General features: G+C 44.4%; 1 protein-coding gene across 2 annotated transcripts in view; it reads left to right on the top strand.

Moving 5' to 3' along the window:
* Positions 1 to 431: 431 nt before the first annotated feature.
* Positions 432 to 12499, top strand: part of celf2 (cugbp, Elav-like family member 2) — a 972609-nt gene continuing 960541 nt past the window's right edge. Inside the window, exon 1 of one of the 2 annotated variants that reach the window (XM_078235904.1) lies at positions 432 to 546. The gene's annotated coding sequence lies outside the window, so the exon portion shown is untranslated. The remainder of the gene's footprint in view (positions 547 to 12499) is intronic. The other variant, XM_078235880.1, reaches the window with a different exon arrangement.

The following is a 12499-nucleotide window of genomic DNA, read 5'->3' as shown; positions in this document are numbered from 1 at the left end:
TGTCCGTCTTTCTACACAATTCCCAGTTTGTTTGCTATCTGGCACCATCCATATATATTTCTCCCTGCGATTTCCTCTTCTGCCGCAAGCTTTTACCGTGGTACACAGTAGATGCTGTTTTGATTTGGCTTCTAATACTTCCACCCCCCCACACCCCCTCCGGATATTTCTCCCTTCCTCCCTTTGTTTACTAAAAAGCTGCCTGAACTTGGAAGATGGACCAAAGGCCCTTTTGGTGAGTCAGTTAAGTTGAACTCGTTTGCATGTTGATCATTATTCAAATCGCTCCTGGTACTCATGGTGCACGTCTCTCTCTCTCTCTGTGTGTCTCTCCTCTCTCTCTCTCTGAACATGCCCGCCTGCTTCCTGATGTGCACCTGACGTGCGCAACCGTTTTGCAAAACCCACAGAAACCTTCATTAAAACGCAGCAGTTTGAGGCTGCACTGAATATTGGGTTTGTCACAGTTGGAGGACACAGGGAGTTACGCTTCCAGCCTCTCTCGCCTCGTGTTTACCGTCTGGAAACTCAATTCCCTAAGAGCAGGTAGGTCATTGCTGGAATGTTTCCTTTACATTTGTCAACTTCATTCTCATTTATTTTCTGACTTCATTTGCTTGCCCTTGCAAACATAAAAGCAATCAAGTTGTCATTTGGAGATTGAGACATACGCTTTGAAATCATTGTGTTTTACGCTGTATTATTTTGTTTTTAAGTTTGGGTTTTATAATAATATTTGTCTGTTTGGCTTATTGATGAATGAACCAACCTCCATCTGTGTGAGTTCACAATTTTACTGGACACTACTCTCTCCGGCACTAGATGGCTGTGTGTGTTTATACATATTATATACGTACAGAAATTTAAAAACCTCTGAGTTTTTAGTGTCTCCCTGCGCTGTTCCACATGACTCAGAGTTCCCAGATGTTGACACTAAGTAGGTAAGCGCTCTGGGTTTATTGTCTAGCGCCGTGGGGAGGATGCTTCTGTGCGCCAGAGCGAGAAATAGTTACCTTTTGTCGCCAAAAGATCAGTGTGTGGCTACTTTACAGCTGTAATTATAAGCCGCGATATCTGCTGGCAAATTTCGGGAAGATTACAAGTATCTCTGGCGAGGAGAGAACATTTCTGCTTCGCAAACTTCCTTTTTGTTCCCAGCCTTGCAACTTGCAACCATTCTGTGCTATTTATTTGCATAGATTTTTTTTCCAGCTCGATGTCTTTGGGCAGCCGGCTGTCCACAGGTGGTGTTGTTTTAACCTTTCTCTTCTCTTTCTGTTTATTATGAGATTTTTTTTTAGCCAACAGTTTGTCCCCAGTTACGTTACTAACTAGTGGACCGGTCGAAATGGATCGGTTCAATAGCTGAAGGGAAGGTGGCACATAATTCATTAGAATTCAGTGTCCCCCTGACCACACAGAAGACGGATAGGTGGTGCATTGAACGTGCATTGTAAACATCACTGAGCCCACTCAATAGCCCACTGTGATGTACAGCGAAGTTGCTATTGTGGGTTCATTAACCTGACCACAACTCCAAGTTGCACATTTTCCAATCAATTAGCCCCTGCCCCCCCCCACATCTTTTTAAAAGCATCTTAGTCACAGTATTACTTGAAGAGTAATAGCTAATTTAACAGGGCTACAATTCCCATCAGATCACAGCATTGGCATGTAGTTTAAAGAGATGTAGACCATGAAAAGCTTCCTTTCAGTCTTTAGGGTATTTTTGTTTGACAAATAAAACAGACTTAGTAATTCCTCTGCCTGAAATTTCAGGGTCTATAAATTCTAGAATACACCGTTTTGGACTAGCTGATCTCTCTCAAATGTGGCCCCCAGTATTCAAGTAGGAAGGGGGAATTAGAAATCAGGGCTAGAATTGGGACAGGCAAACATGACTTTTAAAATAAGATATAGCTAATATGCCTGCCTTTGGAAATCTCTCTCAATCGAATTATTTTTTAACTAACATTTGCCAACTGATTTCTCATTTTTTAAAACAAGCACATTGGCAAAGTGTACCTCATTGTAGTGGGATTGCACCTGCTGATGCCAACGCGGTGAATTCCTGATCTTGCTATGACCTGGTTGGCAGTGCCAAGCAGTGACACAGAGGTTTCGAAACTTTGGATGACCAATCAACCTGTGCTGCTCTTGTGCACCTCCTAGTGGCTGATACAGGTAGAGCTGGAAGCTGAAGAAACTTTCAGACTCCTGGATTTTCACATGGCCAGTAACCAGTTCTTGTGGAGGAAGGGAAGATGTTACCTTGTGGAACTGGGAGGGGGGGAGAGAGGGGGACATTGTTAGTCAATCTGCAGACTGCAGAGTGTCATTGTGAAAATCCAGGGATCATCATCTCCTATGTTTCCAATAAATGGCTGATCCTAAGAAGAAATTAATATATTTTTAAAATGGTGAACAAGAGGAGTTAACTTTCACATTGGTAAGGAATCACTTCAAGCAACAATTAGATTAATTTACATAGCAGCACATTCTCCAAGTTGGATATGGTATCTTACAGTGTGGAACTGGCTCAGTGCAGCGTAACAAACCCATAGATACATTGAGGGAAACTGAAATTAAGTTGTAACATTTTCAATCCATTTGTTATCAAGGTATTGAGATTATTCACTTTACTGCCACTCCAGTTTTGGTGTGTTTCCAGCCACTGATATACTTAAATCAAATGGTCTCACTTAACATGTTTATTCCTCGTGGTGATGACCATGTTATTGAGCCATGTGTCCACCTCACTGCGATGTGAAACCGTGCCGCAGTTGGTAGCTAATGGTGTAGAGAGTGCAGGGAAAGTGCCTCAGTGATTGCTGTTTTTCAGGAAGAATTTCAGTACAGCTCCCTTTGGTATTATCAACATCAGCATAGCGAGGGATTGCTGTATCACCACCAAAAGGGCTCTCCCAGATGTTCAGGATTTGCTGAAATGCCGCTGTAGGGTTGGAGTGGGGCAGTGAAAGACCACAGTGCCTCACTGGAGGTCATGGTAGGTCCTCACAGACGGGTTCCGGATGAAACTGAGTTTTTTTAACGGGAGGTCAAAATATCATGAGATATTGAAAGGTTAGAGAAATGGAGGAGAACATTCAGGCAATATTTTTGCATCTCCCACATTATTCTGGACAGTAAGAAGTCTCACAACACCAGATTAAAGTCCAACAGGTTTATTTGGAATCATGAGCTTTCGGCATACTTCTGGTGTTGTGAGATTTCTTACTGTGCCCACCCCAGTCCAACGCCGGCATCTCCACATTATTATTCTGTAGAAATAGGAGAAGCTTGTATTTTATTTTCCCCACACCAATGATCTCACTGACAGCAATGACATCTTGAAATATTTGACAGGCTATCCAGACCTGGGGACATGATGGGCTGAAGGGTCTTTCTTTGTTCTAAATGATTCTTTGCTCATTAAAAAATATCATGATGAAAAAGAGTATTTGACGCACTTTCTCTTGACCCAATGTTTATCAGGATTAGATTGTCAGGGCTGGAGAACTGAGCGGTTCACTTCACCCATTTTACAGCAGCTTCCTTAAGAACCTTTTGAAGAAATATAATTAGGTTATTAGAATGTAAGGCCCATTCCTGGATTATTGGGAATTTGCCAGAAAATCTGTGACACTGTCCTTAACAAACTATCCAGCAAAACATTATTAATAACCCTAAGTCCAACACGAAAGAATCTTAAAACACTCGGTAATGTAAGTTAATTGCATTGTACCTGGATTATAGAATTACAGGAATTTAATCATGGAAGTTATGCCAATTTCATTTCCCTGCTCTTCGTTCGTGTTGTTTAATCATTTTCAAGTGTTTGTACAAATTCACTATTAAATATCATTTCAATTTTAATAGCCATTTGAGGATAATCTGTATCTGCTGCCCAGTTGCATTATTCTTAAAGTTCTTCGAAAGAATGTAGCAAGAAGCAACTTTTGTTTAAAAAAAAAACAATGTTCATGGTTTTTTGATCAGCTTTTTGGATTTTATCAAAGCAAGGGATAGAGACGAATCATAGAATCTCTACAGTGCAGAAAGAGGCCATTCAGCCCATCGAGTCTGCACCGACAACGATCCCCCCCTATCCCCGTAACCCCAAATGTTTGCCCTGCTAATCCCTCTAACCTACGCATCCTGGGACATTAAGGGGCAATTTAGCATGGCCAATGCACCGAACCCACACATCTTTGGAGTCTGCATGGTTCTCCCTGCGTCTGCGTGGGTTTCCTCCGGGTGCTCCGTTTTTCTCCGACATTCCAAAGATGTGCAGGTCAGGTGTTAAATTCTCCCTCAGTGCACCCGAGCAGGCACCGGAGTGTGGCGAGTAGGGGATTTTCACAATAACTTCATTGCAGTATTGATATAAGCCTACTTGCGACGATAATAAATAAATTTTAAACTGACATTCCGTCTTCATCTCTTTGTTGCGTTAAACCTACTCTTTTTGACCACGAGCCTCCATTTTTGGTTTGCTGAACATTTATGTTCTGCTCAGCTCCAGTGAAGTGGCTTGGAGGTGTTTGATCACTGGAACGGTGCTACATAAATGCGGGTGGTTGTTCCGAAGATGATTTTCCATTCGAGGCACTCCGTGTTTGTAAGACCCAGAGTAAGACATCTTCTATTCCGTCCTGACAATGTCGTGTCACATTAACATCTCCTGCGCAATTAAACTGTTTGCTTTCTTGCCACGCGCCAATCTTGCCAAGTTAGAAAGAACAAAAGAACGGACATCAATTGGTTTACATAACCGCTTTCGCAACCTCTGGTTGCCCCAAAGTGCTTTACAGCCAACGTACACTTGAAGTGTGGCGGCTGCCTTGTGAAATTCATGAAAGAGCTGATCCTGAAATATTAACCATTTCCCCTCCCACTCAGGTGTTTTTTGGCCAGTTGAGTATTTGTGGCTTTTTCTGTTTTTGCTACAGCTTACTTTTCTTAATTAAGAAGAAAGGTTAATTAAGGATGGATTGTGATCGACACAGACACAATGGACCGAATGACTTCTTTCTGTACTGTAGGGATTCTATGATTCTAAGTCCTTTAAGGTCAAGGCAAAATCCTGCGAATGCTGGAATCTGAAACATAAACAGAAAATGCTGGGACAATCTCAGCAGGTCTGGCAGCATCTGTGGAGAGAGAATAGAGCCAACATTTCGAGTCTGGATGACCCATCGTCAAACCTTTCGTCAGCAGCTCTGACGATGGGTCATCCAGACTCGAAACGTTGGCTCTATTCTCTCCCCACAGATGCGGTCAGACCTGCTGAGTTTCTCCAGCATTTTCTGTTTTTGTTCCTTTAAGGTCAAACTTGAAACAGCTCACACTGATTCCACACAATAACATGACCCCGTGCATCCAACAGAGAGGAGGGACTTTAATCTCATCAGTCTGGGTTCGAGCCCACATGTGTCACACTATCCCAAGGCTAGTTGGGAGGTGAGACTATTATCATCTTAGCTCCAGTGCTGAATTTCAGTGTGTGATCAATGGGAGCAAGATTGCTTCTGATCCCTCACCAAAGTGGCCATTCTTCAGAGATGAGCTAGCATTAAGCATCAGGAAGCTATTCTGCCATGAAAAGCACAAATTATAGAATGATAGAATCATACAGTGCAGAAGGAGGCCATTCGGCCCATCGAGTCTGCACTGACCACCATCCCACCCAGGCCCTATCCCCATAACCCCATGCATTTACCCTAGCTAGTCCTCCTGACACTAAGGGGCAATTTAGCATGGCCCGCACATCTTTGGACTGTGGAAGGAAACCGGAACACCTGGAGGAAACCCACGCAGGCGCGGGGAGAATATGCAAACTCCACACAGTGATGCAAGCCGGGAATCGAACCCGGGTCCCTGGCAGTGTGAGGTATCAGTGCTGACCACTGTGCCACCGTGCTGCCCATGTCAAAATCAGCAAGCTGGATCCTTTTCCCACCAATCAACTACTGTTTGCAGCAGAGGTTATCCCCCAGTAATCATGGTGGCAACCTTAAACACTTCCCATCTGCTGCTCCCTCACCCCCCAAACCGTTCAGATGAATTGGAGCAGCCTTGCCTAGCCCTGGCTAAGCTCAGTAGGTGGCTGCATAGATTGCTGGTTGCAAAGTTGCTTGTCTGTTTCCTTCAAACAGTACCTACACTTCCAAAGCACATAAGTGGTTGTATGATAATTTGGGATGTCCGAATGATGTGAGGAGGTCCTGTTTTGTATTGTATGAGCTCTATTAGAATATACCGAGGAAGGACAGTCCTCTATTCCAGTTTCTCGCAACCTGCCTTTTCAAATAATTATGGAATGGAATGCTTGAAAGGGCGGTGGAAAAAGATTGAAAATAAACTTCAGAATAGGATGTATACTTCAAAAGGAAGAGGGGAGTACTCCTGCAGGGCTATGGTGAAAGGGCAGATTGGATAAGCCTCTCAAAAGACTTGGCACAAGCACAGTGGGCGAAATGGTCTGCTCCAATGATGTAAGATTATGCACCACGCCACATGCCACTCTGAGTCATTCTCGGACTTGTGGGCAAAAAAAGCATAGACACCCTATAGTGCAAAGGGAGGCCATTCAGTCCATCAAATCTGCACCAACTCTCCAAAAGGACACCTTATCCAGACGCACCCGGCCCTATCCTTGTAACCCCTTGCATTTACCATAGCCAATCCAACTAACCTACACATCTTTGGACACTAAAGGGCAATTTAGCATGGCCAATCCACCGAGCCTACACATCTTTGGATACGAAGGAGTAATTTAGCATCGCCAATCCACCTAATCGACACATCTTTGGACACTAATGGGCAATTTAGTATGGCCAATACACCTAACGTGCACATCTTTAGACACTAAGGGGCAATTTAGCATGGCCAATCCACTTAACCTGCACATCTTTGGACACTAAGGGGCAATTTAGCATGGCCAATCCACCTAATGTGCACATCTTTGGACACTAAGAGGCAATTTAGCATGGCCAATCCACCTAATGTGCACATCTTTGGACACTAAGGGGCAATTTAGCATGGCCAATCCACCTAACCTACACATCTTTGGATAATAAGGGGCAATTTAGCATGGCCAATCCACTTAACCTGCACGTCTTTGGACACTAAGGGGCAATTTAGCATGGCCAATCCACCTAACCTACACATCTTTGGACAATAAGGGGCAATTTAGCATGGCCAATCCACCTAACCTGCACATCTTTGGACACTAAGGGGCAATTTAGCATGGCCAATCCACCTAACCTACACATCTTTGGACAATAAGGGGCAATTTAGCATGGCCAATCCACTTAACCTGCACATCTTTGGACACTAAGGGGCAATTTAGCATGGCCAATCCACCTAACCCGCACATCTCTGGACACTAAGGGGCAATTTAGCATGGCCAATCCACCTAACCCACACATCTTTGGAAACTAAGGGGCAATTTAGCATGGCCAATCCACCTAACCCGCACATCTTTGGATACTAAGGGGCAATTTAGCATGGTCAATCCACCTAACCCGCACATCTTTGGACACTAAGGGGCAACTTAGCACGGCCAATCCATCAAACCTACACATCTTTGGACACTAAGGGGCAATTTAGCATGGGCATTGCTTCCCACAAGCTGTTCAACGAATGATGGTGAATGAATTCTCAAGGATGCCAGCGATTTTAAAGCGACTCTTTCCTTTCTCTCGCCGGATACCGCCAGACCCCTGCTCGTCTGCGTTTCATTCACTCTGTTCCTTGCACTGTTTTTGTTTCAAACTCCTGCCCCGGCCGTGACGCCTCGCTTTTCACAGGGGCGCTAAGTACACGTGAGCACAAAGCTCGCCACTGCATTATTTGACATGTTATTAATCCACAGAAATAGGGGGCAAATATTAAAAGCAAAAAACAGCTTTCAAACTTCAGCTCCGCCTCTCGCAATGCCCAATAACCGGAGCAGCTGAAATGTATCTTTTCTCTCTCTCTCTCTCAGTGTGGCTCCAGTGAATTGGTTAACTCGCAATGTTCATTAAGGCCCAGCGTTTGTTTTTAAATGTGCATTTAAATGGCTTTATTAGTAGCACGGTGCCCATTATTCCTTCCAGCAACTGCCAGTGCACCGGGTTCATAGCAATTACACGACACACAGTGGTCTGCTGCTTTTTATTAACAGTTCATTCAACAGCAGCTAAAGACAGCCTGCTGACTAATTACATGCTTTCAGATTTGTGCTGCAATTTGGGGGTTCAAATGTCAGGAGTGGCTGTGAGTTCTCCCGGAACGTGTGTGTGTGTGCGTGTGTGTGTATATTGTTGGTCAGTCTCTGCTTTCGTTTGTTAAGTTGCATCCACCAGTGATATTGTTCAACTGCAAGTCAAATTCAACTAGTATTTTACCTTGGGGTGCGGAGGAGGGGGGTGGGGCGGGGGTGGTGGGTGGTGGTGGGTGCAGCATTTGTATCTAAATTGGTCGTTCATTAGGAAGAAAGTCCTGCACAATGTCCACTTTGGCACGGCGGAACAGTTCGTTACTGACACACCAAGTGATTTGTGGAGCCCTTTGTGTATACTAATACATGTGACAATAATAAATCAAATCAAATCAAATCGAATCATGATAAGAAACTTCTGAGTTGCCGGAGATTCGGTGACGGTCCCCAATCGAAGGAAAATGAGGTTTCCGACACCTTCCTCCGGGGCTGGTTTTTTTTAGCAAATGAATCACTTTTTTAGACCAGAATTTGATTTTGAATTCCCCGAAGCACTCCCTTGTTAACGTGATCGTAGATTGCGATTGCTCATGCATCTTCTTGGGCAGTAACACGTTTTTAATTGCTGCTGCATAAAATGCATATTAATACTGTTCCCGGCGAGAACACTTCCAACAGTGAGGGTTTCTAATAGATAACCCGTCGTTCAATCAGCTCATAGAATAATAGAATTCCTACAGTGCAGAGGGAGGCCATCTGGCCTATCAAGTCTGTACCGATTCTCTGACAGAGAATACCACCCAAGTCCTATCCCTGTAGCCCCACACATTTACCCCACCAATCCCCCTAACCTACAGATCTCGGGACAAAATGTGGCAAATTAACATGGCCAATTCAGCTAACCTAACAGTGGTTAGCACTGCTGCCTCACAGTGCCAGGAATCCGAGTTCGATTCCTGGCTTGGGTCACTGTCTGTGCGGAGTCTGCACGTTCTCCTCGTGTCTGCATGGGTTTCCTCCGGGTGCTCTGGTTTCCTCACACAGTCCAAAAGACGTGCTGGTTAGGTGCCAAGTTAAATTCTCTCTGTGTACCTGAAGCACCAGAGTGTGGCCACTGCGGGATTTTCACAGTAACTTCATTGCGGTGTTAATGTAAGCCTACTTGTGACACTAATAAATAATCGTAATTAAAACTTAATCTTTGGATTGTGGATGGAAACCGGAACACCTGGAGTAAACCCACGCACACACAGGGAGACCTACAAACTACACACAGACAGTTCAGATTGCACCAGTCCATCTCTTTGGCTTACGGGGTTAAATAATGCTGTATTATAACAGTATGTGACCTTATTCATGTTCCTTGGCCCATTTTGTGGGGTTGGGTGGGGAGGGGGGAGCGATGGTGGGGGGGTGGTTTAGCATCAATCCATTTCAAATAAGTTTAATGATGCTAAAATCACCAGGGAATTTTATATGCACACATTAATGTGGCCATAAGTGAATATTGCCCCATCGGTAAGCAGCGACATAGGAGCCAGTTGAGATATAGTGGGTAACATTCTTGCCATGCTGGGAGGTTGTGGGTTCAATTGTCCTGATTGAGACCTGAGCACAAATTCCAGGCTGACACAGCAGTGCAGTACTGAGGGAGTGCTGCACTATGGGAGGTGCTGTCTCTGAGACGAGACGTTAAACGAAGGGTCCATCTGCCACTTCAGATGGATGTGGAAAATCCCGGAGCACTATTTTGAAAAAGAGCAGAGGGAGTTCTCCCTGGCCAATATTTATCCCTCAACCAACACCTTTTTAAAAAAACAAACCTGGCCATTATTGCATTTGTTTATTGAATCTTGCTGTGCACACTTGTCTTGTTTCTTGTGATTCGATTTTGACTACATTTCAAAATAAACGCTTCAATGGCTTTGGAATATCTTAAAGTTATGAAAGATGCTATATAAATGTAAGCTCACTCTTCCTACGAATCAGGTTTGACATAAGTCACTGCCCATAGGCTGTTCAAGTATTTAAAATCTTCAGGCCTTGGTTCAAGCTTTCTTTTCTCTCATTTCTCTCCTCTCTATTACACTTCAGCTAGATGTTACGATGGACTGCCCAGGCTAACTTTCTCCAAATTGTTTTTTAACATAAGATGAAAGAAAATCTATTTTGCGGTTAGTTGGTAAATCTGCATTCGTGACGCTGGTAATGGTGTCAAAATGGGGCTGGTAACTTTACAGTCCCATTACTGCTGGTGCTCTGCTTGTTGCCGCTTGGGCAAAGGCCTACCTGCTTTAGGCAGCAGTCTTCTTTTACAATGCAATATCTATGCAACATTGGATTCCAATTGCCATGTAAGACATTTTGGGCCTAATCAGAACAGGCTCCATGCAGTTACCATCCATGTGCCACTAGATGTGTGGCACGGTGACACAGTGGTTAGCACTGCCACCTCACAGTGCCAGGGACCAGGGTTCGACTTCCGGTTTGGGTCACTGTCTGTGTGGGATTTTCACATTCTCCCCGTGGGTTTCCTCCGGGTGCTCCAGTTTCCTCCCACAGTCCAAAGATGTGCTGGTTAGGTGGATTGGCCATGCTAAATTCTCCCTCAGTGTTGCCAAACAGGTGCCGGAGTGAGGCAGCTCGTGGATTTTCACAGTAACTTCATTGCAGTGTTAATGTAAGCCTACTTGTGACACTAATAAATAAACTTTAAACATCTAATCTGTCAGTGATGTTGGTTGAGGTCATCAGAGAGAAGACTATCGGTGCTCTTTGAATATTACTGTATCTTTTACATCCACCCCTGAGACAGCAGGCATCTAGAGTCATAGAGGTTTACAGCGTGGAAACAGGCCCTTCGGCCCAACTTATCCATGCTGCCTAGTTTTTTCCATTTAGCTAGTTCCAATTGCCCACATTTGACCCATATCCCTTTATACCAATCTTACCCATGTAACTGTCTAAATGCTTTTTAAAAGACAAAATTGGACCTGAAAAATTGCCCCTCTGGACCCTTTCATATCTCTCCCCTCTCACCTTAAACCTATGCCCTCTAGTTTTAGACTCCCCTACCTTTGGGAAAAGATATTGACTATCTAGCTGATCTGTGCCCCTCATTATTTTATAGACCTCTATAAGATCACCCCTCAACCTTCGACGCTCCAGAGAAAATAGTCCCAGCCTATCCAGCCTCTCCTTATAACTCAAACCATCAAGTCCCGGTAGCATCCTAGTAAATCTTTTCTGCACTCTTTCTCATTTCTCATCCAAAGAGCAGCACCCCCGACAATGTAGCACTCCCTCAGTACTGCACTGGAGTGTCAGCCGAGAGCTAAGGCTCTGGAGTGGGGCTCGAACCCATAACAGAAACAGAAACTCGGCAGGTCTGACAGCATCTGTAGGGAGAGAATAGAGATAACATTTTGAGTCTGGATGATCCTTCATCAGAGCTCCAGCGCTTCATCCAGGCTCAAAACATTGGCTCTATTCTCTCTCCACAGATGCTGTCAGACCTGCTGAGTTTTTCTAGCTTTTTTTTGTTTCAGATTCCAGCATCCGCAGTATTTTGCCTTTATCTTGAACCTTATAAGGAGAGGCTGGATAGACTGGGACTTTTTTCTCTGGAGCGTAGGAGGCTAAGGGGTGATCTTATAGAGGTCTATAAAATAATGAGGGGCATAGATCAGCTAGATAGTCAATATCTTTTCCCAAAGGTAGGGGAGTCTACAACTAGAGGGCATAGGTTTAAGGTGAGATCGGAGAGATACAAAAGGGTCCAGAGGGGCAACTTTTTCACACAGAGGGTGGTGAGTGTCTGGAACAAGCTGCCAGAGGTAGTAGTAGAGGTGGGTACAATTTTGAGTTTTAAAAAGTGTTTCGACAGTTACATGGGTAAGATGGGTGTAGAGGGATATGGGCCAAATGTGGGCAATTGGGACTAGCTTAGGGGTTTAAAAAGAAAGGGCGGCATGGACAAGTTGGGCTGAAGGGCCTGTTTCCATGCTGTAAAGCTCTATGACTCTATGACTCTACAATCTTTGTGACTCAAGGGCAAGAGTGTTGCCATCTTGTGCTTGGCTGACACCTTGTTGGGTTCACACTGACAACGATTTCTCAGTTTCCCACTGGAGCGATTGACTTAACAAATACTGGGATTAACAATTGCAGATTTGCCTCTTTAGTGAGTGGCCATCAGATAATCATCTGTGTGGATCGCGAGGAGGGTGGACTGCGTATTGGGGCTCCTGATTTTTCCTTTCAGTGCTTCCCCAGGGCTGGAAATGAAGT

This window comes from Mustelus asterias, chromosome 19 (assembly GCF_964213995.1).
Source record: "Mustelus asterias chromosome 19, sMusAst1.hap1.1, whole genome shotgun sequence".
Lineage (NCBI taxonomy): Eukaryota > Metazoa > Chordata > Chondrichthyes > Carcharhiniformes > Triakidae > Mustelus > Mustelus asterias.
The sequence above is the reverse complement of the archived record's forward strand: the minus strand, read 5'-3'. Positions and strand labels throughout refer to the sequence as shown.